The sequence below is a fragment of the Pavona decussata genome, unplaced genomic scaffold, assembly GCF_977016875.1.
Source record: "Pavona decussata unplaced genomic scaffold, jaPavDecu1.1 SCAFFOLD_156, whole genome shotgun sequence".
NCBI lineage: Eukaryota > Metazoa > Cnidaria > Anthozoa > Scleractinia > Agariciidae > Pavona > Pavona decussata.
In genome coordinates this window covers 6,867,865-6,880,278 of record NW_028145568.1, presented here as the reverse complement: position 1 = coordinate 6,880,278, position 12,414 = coordinate 6,867,865, and the positions used below count along the sequence as shown (strand labels likewise).

The following is a 12,414-nucleotide window of genomic DNA, read 5'->3' as shown; positions in this document are numbered from 1 at the left end:
AATTTGTAGTGCGCGGGTTTCATACGGAAATGCTCACCCGCGCATAACAATGATACAAATTGAAGAAAAAATTACAGTAATTTACAATGGTCGTTACTTAAATTTGCAATCATTGTTACATAATGCTAATAAACTAATAAGACTAATACAACGCTTTTTTAAACGTTAAAATTGAGTTGGCATGAGGTATCTCCGTGGGAAGCTCATTCCATAGCGTGACGGTGCTGCCAATGCGAATGAGTAGTCGTCTAAAATCGCTGAGGTCTTTTAAGACCTCAAATCGTTGGTCGCTGGAGGAAACGTTTGCCATTACGTCTTACGTTGTAGCAAGACAAAGGTTTGACAGTAATAGGTCCTGTGATGTAATCAGGTGCTAGGCTGTGCAGAGCTTTATATGTGATATTTTATGAGGATCTTGAAGTTAATCCTTTGCTTAATGGGAAGCCAACGCAACTCAAAAAGGAAAGGCGTAATGTGATCAAAGCGAGAAGTTTTACATAAGTCTGGCAGCTGCGTTCTGAACTCGCTGAAGTTTATTCAGCTGGGTAGCTGGTAGACCTAAAGAAGGTTGTTGCAATAGTTTAAACGGCTCACTACAAAAGCATTAACTAGTATCTGGACAGTTTCATGATTGAGAAATTTCCTAATGCGTCGGACGGTTAAACAAGTGAAAGAACGCTGTCTGACAACATTAAGTTACATGCGTGTTTAGATTCGAATTCATCTGTTCGTCAAAACAGCGCTGCCCAAGTTCTTGGCTTGACTGTGTGAGGTCACCGTAGGTATCACCGACACGGAGGGTATTGAAGGTGACTTTCTTAAGTTGCTGCCTGGTGCCGATAATAATGAACTCCGTTTTGTCGTTATTGCGCATGTCAGCGAGCATCCATCGCTTGATGTCACCAATGCAGTTTTCCAAGGCAGTTAGCTCTTTTGATTGCTCAGACCTTGAATCTGCTTTGAAAGAGATGTAGAGTTGAGTTTCGTCCGCGTAAGCAGATGACGTTCCAGTATGCTAAATAGTTTGCTTGCACAGATGACAAACAACAGAGGACTAAGGTACGACCCTTGTGGCACTGATGACAGAGTTTCGTTATAGCAGTTTACGAGATCATTGAGCCCAAGTGAATGTAAGTTTTGGCAGAGGTGCGAGTTGGAAAGTTCATCCTTCAGTGTATCTAGATTAACAGACTTGATTTTCCGATAAGAATTTTGTGATTTAATCAGTCCATCTGTAGTTCACACAGGACTGGTGCGTGATCGGAGAAAAGTAGTCCGCGTGAGGGGCAGAGCTAATGATACCGCGATCCCACTGTTGAGTTACAATGAGGTCGAGAGTGTGGCCACAGATATGGGTAGGAACATTAACATGGTGTTCAAGACCCGTGTTTTGGAACAGCTCGAGGAGTTTAATTGCATCTGGGTTATCAGCGGAATCAACATGAATGTTGAAGCCACCGGTGATAAGGAGAGGATCAGTACTAAAGAGAACCGATTCCAAGAACTCGGCGAATTCAGTAAGGAATACACTCGTCGTAACAGGGTGGTTATCGGGGTATGGAGGTGTAAATGACAATTGAGTGTATTCGTTGGGATCCAGATTTAATATTCCACGGAGAAAACTCAAAAGAGCGTAACTCAACGACATCTATCATGTTGACAGATGCGCTATTCCTGAATAACACCCCAGTACCTCCCCCAGAACGACCAGAGAGGGGGTTGTCAAGGAGATTATAACCAGCAGGTGTGCATGAGACTCTGGAAGCTGATTCTTTGTCGGTGAACCAAGTTTCAGTGAGCGCGATGATATCTGGTTTACATTCACAAATGTAGTCAGTGAAGACAGCTGATTTATTATTAAGCTACTGACGGTTAAGAACGCAGAATTTCAGAGGTTGATTCGCAGGTCAGTGTGCATTTAGATCGCAGCGGACGCGCTGAAGATTTCAATAAATAACATTCTTAGTGCAAATAGTGTGGCCCTTAACTTATCCTAACGACAAAGCGAGGTGTGGTCATAAAGTCATACATGAACTGGAAGGGTAAATGCCCAAGTTGTGTTTTTAAAAATATAAGCAAATCACTAGCTATACAAAACACCAAGTCACAGACTAACACATCTACATGTATAGAAACAATCTCCAATCTCTCTTGATCATTCCAGTGTGCTTGAAATACTTGAAACAGGTAAGTATGTATCGAAACATCAGAGTAGTCACGGGTTATGAGACCGCTAGCATGAATGACCGCTAACTTTCTTTTCTTATGTTAATCGACTTTATTCCCAACGTCTCATTTAACATCAGTGTTTTTAAAAAAAAGTAGCTGCACCAAGTTAACAAAAGACAATCTAGGGCAGCCATTTGTAATTTAAAAAATATATTTTTGTCTCGTTATCCGACAATGGTAATACAATTATGATGTTTTGGAAAGTTATTGTACTAAATTTGAAAGGCCTGTAAGGACTCGCTCTGAATAAATTTTAGTGGGAGACTGTAAGAAGATGTCCCTTCCATAATCTCAGAAATTAGTTGTAATCATTTTATGCCTGAGACAAACATTGCATACGCCAGCCAAGAGCTTTTATTGGAAGGGTTCCATCGAGACTGAAACTCCAGGATCAAATCAACATATTCTGGTTTTGACCTTTGAGTGTCTAACAACTAAACATTTACCTCTGGCTGTCATCTTTGCCCTCTTTTGCTTCAGACACTGAAGTGAATTCTAGGATGTTGGGAAAAACCACGGACTTAATCCTTGCTTGAACCAGCGACAAATTCCAAGACATTTTCCTAAATGGTCATGCGACGACTACTTGCGACTTCTCTTAGGTACTTTACAAACTTGCCATAAAGAACTTTGTTATACATTAGGCTTTTTTAAAAAGCCTTCCTCAGCAAACTTAGGCTTAACGAGATGAAGGATCACCGGAACTGTCATTCTAGCATTCTCTTGTGACGGTCTGAACATTTGAATGCACGGCGATATCGCTGATTCTTCATCGACAAAAATTTCCTTTAAAAAATCGTCAGAAAATACTTTGCAGTGCCTTGCCATTATGTAGAAGTACAATTCCAGCCATCCGTCCAACAAAATAGTGGTCAAAGTATTTTGTCTTGATCTGTTGATTGCAAATTGTGATCCGTTCTTTTCTTGGTCCTCCACTGTCCTGAGCCACTTCGCCATAAAACTCTACTTGGAAAGTTATTCTTGGATCCTCAACTGATCTTCGTTTCAAATTCATCAAATTTTGTTTCCAATTTATTGTTACAGTCGTCTCCAACGAGTACTGTGGCATCATCTGTCACATCCATGAACCGACGTCTCACGATCTTTACTCTGTAAGTACTTTAAGAGTGCCTGTCCGTAAAATTCAAACATATCGCGGCAAGGTTGGAAAATTCGATTTCTTTCATATTTCAGTCTTAGGTAGGCTAGGATATAAGACATATAACTAAAATCACTGTATAAGTTTTTCGGTGAAATATCCTCTTATTTGAAAGAAAAATGCAAATAACTTCGAAAATCTTTTGAGGCGCTAAATTATTACACGGGTTTGAGAGCCTCGCGTGCAAAAGCAAATCGTTCTACCGCCTTTAAAACACTCAAATCTTTTTTTACAATCTCTAAAAATCCGTTGGAATGATTTTGGGATATATTGCGTCGTTCTGTGTGCGCGAAATAATTTAATTTCGAAGACATACAATTCACTGCAGTAAAAGTACTTCGTGAATAAAAATTAATTAATTTTCACCATGAGCGAAACCTTCAAATCGAGTAAGCTTCTGTTGGTTGAACGTTAGAAGGATGGTCTATAGATTTCTGTAAAAATTTCTTTGGGCAAATCATTAAGAGCGACGCGAGAACTTTTCAAAGTCCGTAAAAAAATGCAAATATCTGACCCTCTTCGGTAAACTATGAAGTTGCTGGTCAGACATTTTTAGTTCGTGCACATATCTTAACCTATATTAGGTTAAAATAAGCACATAGCAAAACATTTCGAAATGTTCTAACCTTATAATATGCTGTAAAAGACAGGTCCAAAGGCCATTTTAGCACGATTCTCTGGTCGCTCGTCGCATAAGTTTGAGCTCTGTTTGTAGTAAACGTCAGATGTACACTACGCAAACTGGTCGAATACAAATCTTTGATCAACTTTCGGCGCATTTCATCAAGACTGCATCTTCTTCGACGGCTAAGTCACTTGTGAAGTATTGCTTGGTTTACAGTGCACGAAAATATTACATCTGATCGCTGCTAGAATGACAAAAAAATGTCGGCGTTTACAGTCTATCTTGCATTGCGGGCTGCCGTTTGCTCGTCACGCAAGCAATGTCATGGACATTTTAGGGGGATGGAGGATCTTGGCGTTGATATTTTATTAGTCTGTTTCTATAAAATGTTCTCCTTTGTCATACCATTTTGTCACTGCAGTTTCTTAACCGAGGAAGTGATTTTGTGAGCGCTTTTACGCATAAACTGTGTATTGCGTATTTATTGTCTTTGACGTGTATTCTGTGCAACCTGTATTTTAAAAGCAGTCATTTAGCCATTCAGCGAGGGTGGCCCCTTACTTAGTAGAGGTTCGACTGCATGTGGTTTACAGCATTGTGAGCAAAGGAGCTACGCTCCTGGTGGGCTCATGGTAACGAAGAAAACAGGAATATTTTCCGTGACTATATTTTTTTTTCGGTGAAAACTGACAAATTCACAAAGGACATCACCTCGTTACATCCAACTTCACAAAGGACATCACCTTGTTATATGGCCTGTCATCTCCAACGACGAAGGACTTCAAACACTGAAATATTTTTTTCAATTGAAACGCACTGTTAAAGAACTCAGAACAGAAAAACTCCTCCGATTAGCCGAACCGAGTTAAGTTTTGACAATTGATTGTTTCCCATTTGGCAAGCACTACTACAAACAAGTGAACGGCGTAGCGATGGGAACGAAAAAGAGACCAAGCTACGCTAATCTTTTCGTAGGCTACATGGAAAATCAATTTTTCAACCAATGGCCGTCTTTATAATACTAAAAAATGCATTATCCGTCTGGACGAACTTGAACGAAGCACAACGGAAGATAGTTTGTCCAGACGCATAATGGGTCTTGTGCCCAGTTTCTTACTAGAGACGCATCACCAGACGAACAACAAATGTTTGCCCAAGTCTGGCCAGACGGATAATGCATCCTCTAGTATATAAAAACGGCCAACATAACTGAACCAAACGTGAACTTTACAGCCGCTACGTACATCAACAACAATTGATACAAACTTCATTCAACAAAGAACTTGATCAGTTTGTCACTGCTGTAAATTCCTTTAACCTGGCTTTAAAATATACCTGAGAAAACTCTGAAACCTCGGTCGTTTTCCCCAATATCAAAATTTTAATTAAAGTCAACGGTCTCGCTACCAGTGTACATCACAAACCTACAGACTCACATAGGCATTTACTATATTCATCTTCTCACCCGCCTCACGTGCAAATCTCCATCCCGTGTTCTCAATTTCTTCGACTAGCCTAAATTATGCAGTGATGGCTCTGATTTTTCCAGCAAATTAGAGGAAATGCACGGATTCTTCAAAACACGTGGTTACCGTGCTCGTCAAATTGACCGGCAGTCACAGAGTGAAAGGAACGAGAGAATTCCATTAACCATCACCATTTATCCACATAACCTTGTAGTAAATAGCATCATTTTGAAAAACTTCAAGCTACTACAAAAAGACCCTGAAACGGGTACAATTTTTTTCTCAACCTCCACTGCGATTCCATTCAAACTCGATAGAAACATAGGTAACTTTTTAGTTAGAAGCGTACTCAAAACTGGCGATCAACCTGGTAGTTTTAAATGCGCGCGAGTGCGATGCAAAACACGCCCTTTAATTGACAACGTCCACAAAAATTTCAGGACACAAGCGGTCATTAAAATCGCTGATCGTTTTACATGCACCTCTGCTAATGAACGATCGCTTTTCGTTCGACTTATTTATTCTTGTTTTCCACGTCACCACGCTCCCACCAATAGCGTAACTCTATAAACCACATACAACCCACAATTCCTGAATTCGCTCTGACGAATTGAAGGGCTAACACTCCAAACCTCAGAACTCGAATCTCTTTTCGAAGGCCAAATTGCAACTCTCTTGATAAAACCAAACATTCCTTTTTAACCCCAGGCCGACGCAGCACCACAGTTTCCTTAAAACTATTAGAAACCCCCTCAACCCTAATTAAACTTTAAAAGGTTATAACTCAAAAAGGAGAGCTGTGACCCCCAGTTTTTGTTCTGAATGTTAAGGATTCTAAAGCTGCCTTAAAGTGTCGAATGTTGGCTCTGACACCCGTTTTAAACTTTGCAAAAAGTTGCATATGAACATGCCAATCACTGTACTGTACTGTACTGTACTGTACTGTACTAGTGTAAAACTTGGGCCTATGTGATATGAATTATTGCCATGCCTCTTACGTGTCTTGACCAAAGCCCTTCAAAGTTTTGGCACGCCAACTAACAAGGTGAGTTCGACATGTCAGACAGACAGCATAAGAATTAAGGCAGGCCAGGCATAGTGACCAAACAGTTGGGTCAATGAAGCTTCTCCAGTACAAGCTTAAACACGAGGGGAAAGAAAGGAAGTCTACGAAAGCGAGACAAGGGACAAGGAAGGGTAGCTAGAGGGAGGAATTTCATGTTAGTGAGATTTGTGAAAAGGGAGAACAAAGAGGGTGTTGGGGGAGGGGCAAGGCTTTGAGGATGGCGCAGAAATCTGGAGAAAGAGTGTGATAAATCAGAAGGTGAACCTTCCCCAGTAAACACATACATTTCTATTATGCATACATTCAAATGTTTTTAATACATTCACCTGAGGTATGGGAGAAATGCGACCAATACCACCAAAGTAGCAAACCTAACCAACTCCCCCTACCTTCCTAATTACCATCACCACCACTACTGTTTCAATACAAGCTGCCCCTTTATTCTTTATTCGTTTCAAATAGTTACACAAGGTATGTAAGTGCAAGGTGACAGTTTTTCTCACAACTCTTCTACGGTGTTTGCTTTGTTACTTTTTCTTTGAGAATCTTGGCAAGTCAAGTTAGTAAAGTAGAGTATTAACTAAAATTTCAAATCCAGTAATGTGTTTATTTCTTCAAACAAGATGACAGGCACCAGAAATGGCTTTCTTCTTTTGTTCACACTTGTGTGAATCAGTCGTCGTTTCTGAAAAATTTTGTCAAAAATTCTCTCTTGCGACGTCTGCAGCCTTCGTTGCACGATATTAAGTTGGTTGTGCAACCATAGCAGGATACGGGGTCATTGCACAAGTCTGTGTTCATAATGCAATCTTCCACCGCTGCAGTGCAGGCGTAGTTGCATGAATCAGTGGCTTCAGAACATTGAAAATCCAAAAATCCTGCAACCAGAACAGCGAGGATCAAAAGAGCTGTTTTCATCTGCAACGATAAAAAGTATAGTCTCACATCAAGTAAAGGACAACTCAAAACTAATTAATTTACAGTAAACTTCGGAATTATTGGTCAGCAAGTAACTAGAATCAGTAAGCCGTTTTAGTTCGTTTTATCGGGACGTCAAGGAAATTTTTTAATACGCAAACACGACACGATGGAAATGGCAGTGATGACTTCAAAGACCAGGCGGTTTAATGAGCAAAACCATGGCTCTGCATGTGTGTTAAAAATTAATTACAATTCCTTGAGGTAAAAGCAATAACACGAAATGATCAAATTCAATGTTTTACGGAGAAAATGGGCACACGAGGGTGAATCTTTCTTCTTTTTTTTTTTTTTTTTTCTAAATTTGAACGCTTTTGCTATTAATAATGTGTCTAAACAATTCGGCCACAGTATACAAGTTAGACGGTCTAGAAAGATTGAACAGCTTCCTGTAGGAAAGGCGTAAATCATTATTTTTGTCCGTAAAGTCAGGCTGAATTTCGAAGGAGTTGATCACATTAACTGCCGTAAAGCAAAGCAAAATACAGTGTAAAGCCTACCAGGGTTTAGTGCACAAAACTCGCTTTGCAGGTTAAAACTGCCGAGTGGGCAGATTTGGAGCCAGTTTTTTCTGACTTTTGGCCAGAAAATCGATTCACGCCCTTTCTTTTTTTCTTTCTCAGGTAACCATTCAATTACGAAGTAGATCAGATGAGGTGATTCTTCTTAGTGGCGTGTTACCTGGCGTTGTCGTTGTGTTTGAGTTAAAAGTCGCTTTTAACGAAACTGAAAAAGAGAACTTTCTTAAAAAGTGGTCCCGTATGCCCTTTACGTGTTTATTGTTTACAGCAGTTACACGCCTTCTTTGGCGATGCTGTCCATCTAAAACGGGAACGATAACCAGAAAATCTTGTGGACAGGTGGGGTCTAAACACTGATGCTGTTTTCAGGACAAAAATAGTTCGTTATGCTGTTATTGCGAGTATAAAGCACGCTTTCGTGATCCAGTCAAAAACACTGCACGGTGATGATTTCAAAGGGAATTAGCTGTATTTCATTCCCGCCTACGTTTTTCATAACATTTTGACTGAGTATTTAAGTTGAATCTTTCCCAGTTCACGTCCAGTGTGTCATAGGAAAATTTCAGCCCAACTTTTTCGTTAATTCTCGCGTCACCCCTAACCTCTCAAAATGTTTATTTTGTTGTTTTATCTGTCTTTTTGGGATTCGCTACAATACAAAATAAAAACTCATGACAAAAAATGAGAGACAGTTTTAAACAAGGGTTATTCAAAAATCCCATTAATCAGTTTCGTCCACACAGTTTTCTTTCTTTGCACGTGAAAAACAACTGAGGAATAGAGAAATTGCGAGACTAGCGATCCTGTATCGACGTCACAACCCTACTATCCCCAGTCTTCCGTCTTGCGCGGTATTGTAGCCACACCGAGGTGAAATTTGACACCTTTATACGCCTCAAACGCGGGGAAGAGAAAATGATAGCGAGTTTGTTTTCCGATTTTCATACGAGAACAACATGAAGATTTTCTCAAGTAAATAAACCAAAAGTCTGACCTATACACTTTAACTGTTACGTATTAAAGTACCAAGTGGATAGATGAAAACAGACCAACGGAGAAAACACACAAAAGGTTAAGATAAAAAATCTTTTCCCTTCCCCAGAATCATGTTGTGAAATAAAAATATATTCAGGTCAAACTCAGAGCGTTGACAAGGCTAAAATATACTGAAGAACTGGAATATTTCGTTCGGCTCAAACGAATTTCATCAGCCTTCTGGCGAAGTAACAAAACTACTACTGGGTATTGCGTTTGTAGAAGTCGTCGGTGGAAACCATGAACTGAATAGGAAATGTTTTGCCTTTAACCAAAGAAAGAGCAACACTATATATATATGTATCGAACAAGTGGCACTAATAGCAGTTCAATAAGTGAGGAAACGAAAAAAGTAAAATGGCAATGACAATTTCAGTTTAAGATTTTCTATCTTCTATTTTCAAACTAGCGGTGCCAAAGAGAAAAATAGAAATTACAGTGATTTTAGTTTTTTAATTAGTTTTGCAAAGCAAAAAAGTGAAATGGCGGTAATTTCGACTGATTTCGACGGATTTCAGTGGTTCTCATATACAGTAAAATTCAAACTAATCCAAATAACCCCGTATCCGTTGTGGATCCTCCTTTTGGTTATAAACGAAAAATTATGATCATTTGCGATCTTGAGAAGCATACTGTTACATATATTCAGCAAATAAGCGATACCCACATGAACTTTAAATATTAATGGTGTCGAAAAATTAATTTTAATGAAGGGAATTAGTCTTTTTTCAGTGACTTCCTGCTGATAAGCTCAATAGATGAGATTTACAGATCTCTGTCAATCCTAAGAGGTTCTCGGTTTATGGAAATAAAGAAAAACATAATTAACTAAAAGTTAAACAAAGGTTCAAAGTGCCATATTTCGACTGCTTACTTTATATTTTCTTTTGGCAAAAAATATTTGAATCGATCATTTCATATGCGTCATCAGTGAACGAAAATTAATCATTGAATAAAACCATCATAGAAGGAGAAAAGGGTTTTAAGCCGTTCAAATACGTTAACAAATGTTGGGTGCGTCATAACGCGAGGAGTAATATTGCATTTGAGTAAACGATCAAATGTTGCTTGAATATTCCAAATGGTGCAAATGCTATGTTACTCTTTAAATTAACAGCTCAGATGAAAGCTGTCAGATAACAATAGTACTAATTAGGTAATTCTGAATCAAGGCGAAAATTTAATCTTGAGTTAAAATTTTCAGTTCCTCGTATGGAAGTATCAATTATTCAGAGTATCGTCTTCAACTTAAAGGCGGTAAAAAAAAAACCCTTGGCTTTTAAGGCTACTCACATGACATCAGAAAAACAATTTAGAATTAAAAAGAATAAAAACACAAATATTTACCCACTGAAAAGCTCGATACAAACTCTAGCCTGAAAATGCTACGGCTAATTTTTGCGATCGGTTGATGAAGATGGACAGTTACCATCCAAAATTCAGTTTATCAATTACCTTAAATCAATTCGAACATACAAATAAAAAAAGGCGGGTTTCTGCTCGCTTCCCTTTTGAAGAGCTATGAAATGATGGGGTTATTTAAATTTTTGGACTTGGAAAAACATAAATCTCTTGTCCTTTTCATCTATGTAAAGAAACCCGGCAGTACGGCGGTTTAGGGCGATAACCTTAACGATGTATCTTAAGCGTTCCTTCCAACATAATTTCAAAAAATGAAAATGTATTCAGATTAGGCGAGGAAACCAAGCCAGGGATTAGAAATGAATCCATGGAAAAGCCAGAGACTGATACCTACCTTGAATAGTTTCTTTGTGTCTTGCTAAGGACAGAGCAAATTTACTTTCCCCTTCCTAAAATGAAAAAAATCACGTTCGATTAGTTCTCAGGTAACGGGAAAGATAACAAGAAGATTTATGGGAGTTGGCCAGCGCCTCAAATGAAACAATTTGACTTTTTCCATAAAGGGTACTTTTGTAAAGTAAATCTAAAAACATTGCACCATTCTGTGAACATGCAACGTACGTGAAATAGAAGAAGGCGCTTGACTTAGTTTCCCTTGTTATCCGCGAGGTTAAACGAATATGCGAGAACAGACGCGAGATCGACTCTTTATAAGCACCACGGCCGACTACCAATCTCGCTCATTTGCATGCATTGTTACATTATAAATGCGTTTCGCCAATTTGGCTTTCGTTCATCTCGATAGCTGAGAGATTTTCACACTGATAAATGACACCAAAACAAAATATGACTAGTAATGGCCTTAACCGTAGGAGGTTTTCATTACTTTAATGATAGTCAGCCCATAAATACCTTCGTTTATTATTGCATTCACGGTATAATGCCTAATTTCAATTTCTTAGCTGTGAAAAGGTGCGTCCGAAATATTGCAAAGTGACGTTTGCAGCTTTTATTCTATTAAGCATAATGAACGAGAACTGATGGACGCAAGTGCCGAGGAAGGCAAATCGTGCTTTTTTGTACGTCGCGAGAGCATTTCATGAAAATTTTGTTGTCACAGAGATTACTTTGTAAATTAACAGCACGAAGAAGAAATTGTTTCATATCGTGAATACTTCAAGAATAAAACGAACTAACTAGAACTCTTCTTGACACTTTAAATGAGTTAAATTTCCTGTAAAGCTAGAGAATTGACAAAATGATAAAATAAAGCCAGTTTTTTTGCTTCTAAAAAAGTAATTTCACAATTGTACGGATCTATTAGAGCCTATAATAATGTACATTTGCGTGACTTTACGTCATCCCAGACTAGTGAAGATATACAAAATGAAACCGCAAAAGGTGAAAACGTGTTGTCCGCTTTAATAAATAATTGGTGATGTTCAGATTCTGATAAGACAATGTGATGAAGACAAACCGAAGGCAATACTTTTTGAACTCAGATTTTCTAAAATTGAGCGACATTTAAGATCAAATGTAACTATTAGGTGGCGAGGTACAAGAAAATGTTTACAAAAATTTCTAGTTTAAATCCTGTATACTTTGAGCCGAGGTATTGAAAGTGCATTTGTTGGTTTTGGATAAATTGTGAACTTAATGAGTGTGATTATTTCAGATAATTGCTTAAGAGACTTCCATGGGCGAAATTTCTTTCTATGTAGCGGAACTAGTTATGTGAAAATGTGTTTATGAGGAATCAATGTAACCATTCGTTTTCAGTGTTCTTTACTGCTTAAAGAGATAACAGCTGTGTGATTTCGTGAGGCAGTAACTATTCAAATATAAATATTATATGCGGTGCGTGCCCCGTCGGAGCGAAGAATACACCGCACAAAATTATGCACAGAAGAAAAAACAAAAAAGGTAATTGGAATTTAAAGGAAAAAGAATTAAAAACTACCGTTAGGAAGAGT

General features: G+C 38.5%; 1 long non-coding RNA gene and 1 pseudogene across 1 annotated transcript; one reads left to right on the top strand and one right to left on the bottom strand.

The window, feature by feature from the left end:
* Positions 1-4,593: 4,593 nt before the first annotated feature.
* On the top strand, positions 4,594-6,049 carry LOC146465590 (uncharacterized; annotated as a pseudogene).
* A 914-nt stretch (positions 6,050-6,963) lies between these two features.
* On the bottom strand, positions 6,964-11,202 carry LOC146465589 (uncharacterized). Its single transcript, XR_014868304.1, has 3 exons — positions 11,063-11,202; positions 10,836-10,890; positions 6,964-7,463 (listed from the first exon to the last, which is right to left on the bottom strand). It is a non-coding gene; the product is annotated as an uncharacterized LOC146465589 (long non-coding RNA).
* Positions 11,203-12,414: the final 1,212 nt, after the last annotated feature.